Here is a 6074-nt window from a genome sequence, read left to right as displayed (position 1 = left end):
ATCTATGTGATGCCTCAGGTCGGTGCGAGTTTGTAGACACCAAACATTAATAGGTTTACTTTTATCTAAGGGGTTAATAAAAATTCAGAAATTTGTCCAAAAAAAGAATAACACGTTTTACGCCATTTTCCGTGACCCGTAGCGTTCTCATTTTTTGGGATCTGGGGCTCAGTGATGGCTTATCTTTTGCGTCTTGAGCTGGCGATTTTAATGATACCATTTTTATGCAGCTGTAATGTTTTGATCGCCTGTTATTGCATTTTAAAAAATGTTTTGCAGTAACCAAAAAACATAATTTTGGCAATTGGAATGGTTTGCATGACCATGACCTGTACCGTTTTCATTTCTTGAGATATGGGGCTCAGTGACTGCTTATTTTTTGATAAAGCATGAAAAACATAAATGTAAGAATATAGATATACATTAGTGCCACAGGTGATTTTATTCACTATAGCGAGCTCCTACTTACCCATACACAGGAGGTTTTTAAACCCAGAGCAAGGCTTCAGTACAGAGTAGGTACCCAGTTACAAGATATGCCGTGACATGGCGACTGGGCAGATAAAAAATGGCCATTTTTGTATGTTAATATCAATTTTTTTCTTAGATTTCCTTTAGCAGTAATGCATATCTATATTCTTACATTCATGGTTTTCATGCTTTAGCATTTCAGAGTGCAATTGTGTTGTTTTTTTGTCATTTTATGTCATGTCCAGTTATGCACCTGTTCATATTGAAGTTTTGGGAGTGCTGTCAGTCTTTTTGTCTTGCTTTATTTTTTGCATTTCGAGCTGACGTTTTTAATGGTATAATTTTTGTGCAGATGCTACGTTTTGATCGCCTGTTAGTGCATTTTGCGCAAAATTTGTGACAAACAAAAAATATAATTTTGGCGTTTGGTAAACAGCGTAGCGGCAAAAAAATTCCAATCAGATTAATTGATTTTATATTGTCATAGTTTAGGCATGTCTGAACACAGCAATACCAAATATGTGTATATATATATATATTTATTTATTTCATCCTTTAATTTTCATTGCGGCAAATGGGAAGTAATTTGAACTTTTAGGTTTTTGGTTTTGTTCTAAAAATTGTTTTACTTTTTTTTTTTTATTTTACTAGCCCCCCTAGGGGGCTATAAGGATCAGCAGTCTGATCGCTGATTCATTTCTCCTGATCAGAGCAGCATCACTCTGATCAGGAGAAATGCTGAGTTACTGTTACAGCTGCTGCTCTGCCAGCTGTAACAGGAACTACGTCATGATAGCGACAGGAGTCATCACATGACCCTGTGCTAACATGGCAACCATCGGCTCCGTGTGATCGCATCACAGGGCCTCCGATGGCGGCGGGGAAAGATGTGTTCCCTGCTGCGGCACTTTAAATTGCGCTGTCACATTTTTACATAGAGAATGTATAATTCAGCTCACCTTCAGTGGCCCTGTGTGTTGAATTACAGAGCCGCACGGACTTGCAGGAGCTTTACCTGCATGCACAGAGGAAACCAGATGAAAGGTCTGCTTGACAAAGGCTACAATATGTAGCTGAAACGCTTCGCTATGTCAATTTTTCTTCCTTGCATGGAGTGTTCATTTGGACCCTTGTATTTTTTTATTTGAAACACCAAACGTGGAATAAAATTTGGAAATTTATCTGGCTGAACTCCGTTTTTCCTCAGCGCCGGACCTTTCATCTGGTTTCCTCCGTCACATTTTGCCAGCGCGGGTGGATGGTGGATCTACCTTCGCCTGCGAGGCACAAATGTCTGCTGTTCAAATCAGTAGACATGTGCGGGAAGGCGACAGATTCACCACAGCAGCCGGTGGTGATCACCCCTGCATGATTTTAGACGTACCATTCCATCCTAGGTCGTAAAGGGGTTAATTACACCATTTTTGTGTAGATGCAATGTTTTGGTCTCCTGTTGTTGCATTTAATTGCAATGTTGTGGCAACCAAAAAAACGTAATTCTGCTGTTTTGATTTTTTTTTTTTGTTACGCAGTTTAGCGAACAGAATAATTTATTTGATGTTGTGATAGATTGGTCATTTCTGAACACGGCGATACCAAATTTGTGATTTGTGGTTTTTTTATTCTTTTATTTTCAGTGGACAAAAAGGGTGTGATTTCAACTTGGGGTGTTTTTTAACATATTTTTAAAATCTTTTAAAACTTTTAGTTTTTACTAGTCTCCACTTAAAGCTGCGATACTCCGATAGTATCTGCTGTTCAGAGTGGTGCTCTACTGGCATTCACAGGAAGTGAGTCATGACAGTGACAAGGGTCATCAGCTGGCCCCCCGGCTTTTATGACAACCCATCAGCTTCCCGTGATCACGTCATGAGGCCGCCAATGGTAATGGGGAATAGCACACTCCCTACTAGTGCATGTTAGATCGCGCTGTTAGAGATGGTTAGGTGCACATGTTGGCTAAGCAGATCAGCCAACACGTGCAGGGAAAAATGCGAGCTTAGTGCCTGATTTTTACTACTCCATCTGAGAGCAACATTATGTAGCGACAGAGACCATGATTCCAGCGAAGTGTCATGTACTGAGCTGTTTGCTGTCATTTGGATAAAATCAATGTTTTCTCTGCTGCAGATATAGCAGTTATACAAAGCTCATGAATATGCTGGATTACGTGGCAGCTGGCCAAGTAGTCCTCTAATGATAATCTGCTGCTAATTAATCAGTGATTTTATAAAAGCTACAATAAGAAGGCCAGTAAGTGACACATCAGTGGAGTCATGACCTCTGCCCTAACGTTATGCTGCTCTCAGATTAGGTGGCAAAAACCTGGTGACCTAGTCACTTTAAACTCAAACTCAATGGGGATGTTCAAACCTCCATGTTTTCACATGGACCATATGTTTGTGATTCACATGGAGACAAGTAGTTTTCTTTCCGGCAGCACGGGTCAAATATGGGCTATCCGTGTGACTTATACTGTAAAAAACACATGATTTGGCCCTTCCCAGCCTAAAAATAGCAGCCCTTAGCCACCCCAGATGTAGCACATCTATTAAATGCAGCATTTCTAGTGCTGAACCCGGCTCTTTGAGATTGTCCTGGTGCGGTGGCAATCGGGGTAATGGTTCATGGGGTTGATGCTAGCTGTGAATTGACAGCTGGCATCAAGGCCTGGTGTTATTAATGGATGTCTGTCTATTAGATACCCCCATTACTAACGCAGTAAATATAAACAAAAAAAAAAGAACACCCTAAAAAAAAATATGTAAACCCCCCCTCAACTCAAGCCCTCATTCACCAATTTTAATTTTTTTTTTTTAAAAAAAGTCTTGAAGTTTCGCCGTAATCCATATGGAGGTTGCACCACGTCCCACAAAAGCGAACTGCGGGCCACTATTTTTAGGCTGGGAAGGCCAAATTACCATGGGCCTTCCCAGCCTGATAATATCAGCCATGTACCTTGGCTGGATATGAAAAATGTGGGGACCCCACAAGGTTTTTTTTTTTTTTAAAATTAAAATTTTTTAATTTTTTTTTAAATAGCGTAGGGTCACCTCTATTTTTCATAACCAATCAAGGTACAGCTGATACTGGAGTAAAGTGAGTAGGAGACCTCTGTGCTCAGTATGTTCGCCTCAGCCTGTACAGTACAGAGCAAACTGGGAGGCAGTAATTAGGAGTCCTCCTCTGTGCTTAGTATTTTCCTCAGCCTATACAGTACAAAGAAAACTGGGGTGCAGTGATTAGGAGACCTCCTCTGCACTCAGTAATCTCTCCTCAGCCTATACAGTACAGAGTATACTAGGGTGCAGTGATTAGGAGGCCTCCTCTGCGCTCAGTAGTCTCTCCTCAGCCTGTACAGTATAGAGCACACTAGGGTACAGTCAGGGCCGTATTTGCCATTAGGCACTTGAGGGCACGTGCCTGGGGCAGCGCCTTCCAGGGGGGCGGCGCCCAGACCAAAACTTGAAATTTTTTTTTTTTTAAATCTTCCTCCCTCCTCCAAACTCTTTATTAAATCCGGAGCCTTTTTGGAGGAGGGGGCGGCGCAGTCATTTATAGTCGCGTCTATAACACGCGACTATAAATGAAACTGTGAGCGTGCCGGCACTTCCGGGGTCAGAGGAGCTGGAATCAGCTCCCCGCCCCGACGTGCTGCCGTGCGCTCACTGTGCAGAGGTCACAGCAGCGTGAGGCAGCGCCGCGCAGAGGAGGACGGGAGATGGAACCGCCGCCGAGCAAGATGTCAGATCCTGCCGCCACCACCACCGTTTAGAACGGGAGATGCAGCCTGGAGCAGGTAAGCGCTTTACAGCCGAAGACAGCGCCGAACAAGCAACCCGGGAGGGGCGGGGGCACGCAACATGGAGGATGAGGGGATGGAACATGATGTGGGGGCGCAACATGGAGGATGGGGGGGATGGAACATGATGTGGGGGCGCAACATGGAGGATGGGGGGGATGGAACATGATGTGGGGGCGCAACATGGAGGATGGGGGGGATGGAACATGATGTGGGGGCGCAACATGGAGGATGGGGGAAATGGAACATGATGTGGGGGCGCAACATGGAGGATGGGGGGATGGAACTTGATGTGGGGGCATAACATGGGGGGGATGAAGCATGATGTGGGGGCACAACATGGAGGATGGGGGGGATGAAGCATGATGTGGGGGCATAACATGGGGGGGATGAAGCATGATGTGGGGGCATAACATGGGGGGGATGAAGCATGATGTGGGGGCATAACATGGGGGGGATGAAGCATGATGTGGAGGCATAACATGGGTGGGATGAAGCATGATGTGGGGGCATAACATGGGGGGGGGATGAAGCATGATGTGGGGGCATAACATGGGGGGGGATGAAGCATGATGTGGGGGCACAACATGGGGGGGATGAAGCATGAAGTGGGGGCACAACATGGGGGGGGTGAAGCATCATGTGGGGGCACAACATGGGGGGGATGAAGCATGATGTGGGGGCACAACATGGGGGGGATGAAGCATGATGTGGGGGCACAACATGGGGGGGATGAAGCATGATGTGGGGGCACAACATGGGGGGGGATGAAGCATGATGTGGGGGCACAACATGGGGGGGATGAAGCATGATGTGGGGGCACAACATGGGGGGGATGAAGCATGATGTGGGGGCACAACATGGGGGGGATGAAGCATGATGTGGGGGCACAACATGGGGGGATGAAGCATGATGTGGGGGCACAACATGGGGGATGAAGCATGATGTGGGGGCACAACATGGGGGGGGATGAAGCATGATGTGGGGGCACAACATGGGGGGATGAAGCATGATGTGGGGGCACAACATGGGGGGGATGAAGCATGATGTGGGGGCACAACATGGGGGGGATGAAGCATGATGTGGGGGCACAATATGGGGGGGGATGAAGCATGATGTGGGGGCACAACATGGGGGGGATGAAGCATGATGTGGGGGCACAATATGGGGGGGGATGAAGCATGATGTGGGGGCACAACATGGGGGGATGAAGCATGATGTGGGGGCACAACATGGGGGGGATGAAGCATGATGTGGGGGCACAACATGGAGGATGGGGGGGATGAAGCATGATGTGGGGGCACAACATGGAGGATGGGGGGATGAAGCATGATGTGGGGGCACAACATGGAGGATGGTGGGGCACGAAGCATGATGTGGGGGCACAACATGGAGGATGGAGCATGATGTGGGTGTGCAACATGGAGGATGGGGGGATGAAGCATCATGTGGGCGTGCAACATGGAGGATGGAGCATGATATGGGGGCGCAGCATGGGGGATGGAGCAGAATGGGAAAATGGGGGGGGGGAGAGAAAATGAGGGTGGTGGACAGTATAGCAAATGGGAGTTGCAGTATTGAGAATGAGAGGCATGGTATGGAGAATGGGGTAGCATGGGGGGTGCTCGGTATGGAAGGGGAACCATGGTGGGCTTGGTATGGAGGGGGCTTGATATGGAGAAGGGGCAGCGTGGGGAGCACTCAGTTAGGAGCCTGGGAGGGCTTGGTATACAGAATGCAAAGCAGAAGGTTCATTATAGAGAGGGGACATCATGAGGGGGACAGTTAATTGGGGGCTGCA

Source organism: Anomaloglossus baeobatrachus, unplaced genomic scaffold (genome assembly GCF_048569485.1).
Source record: "Anomaloglossus baeobatrachus isolate aAnoBae1 unplaced genomic scaffold, aAnoBae1.hap1 Scaffold_4116, whole genome shotgun sequence".
Lineage (NCBI taxonomy): Eukaryota > Metazoa > Chordata > Amphibia > Anura > Aromobatidae > Anomaloglossus > Anomaloglossus baeobatrachus.
The sequence above is the reverse complement of the archived record's forward strand: the minus strand, read 5'-3'. Positions refer to the sequence as shown.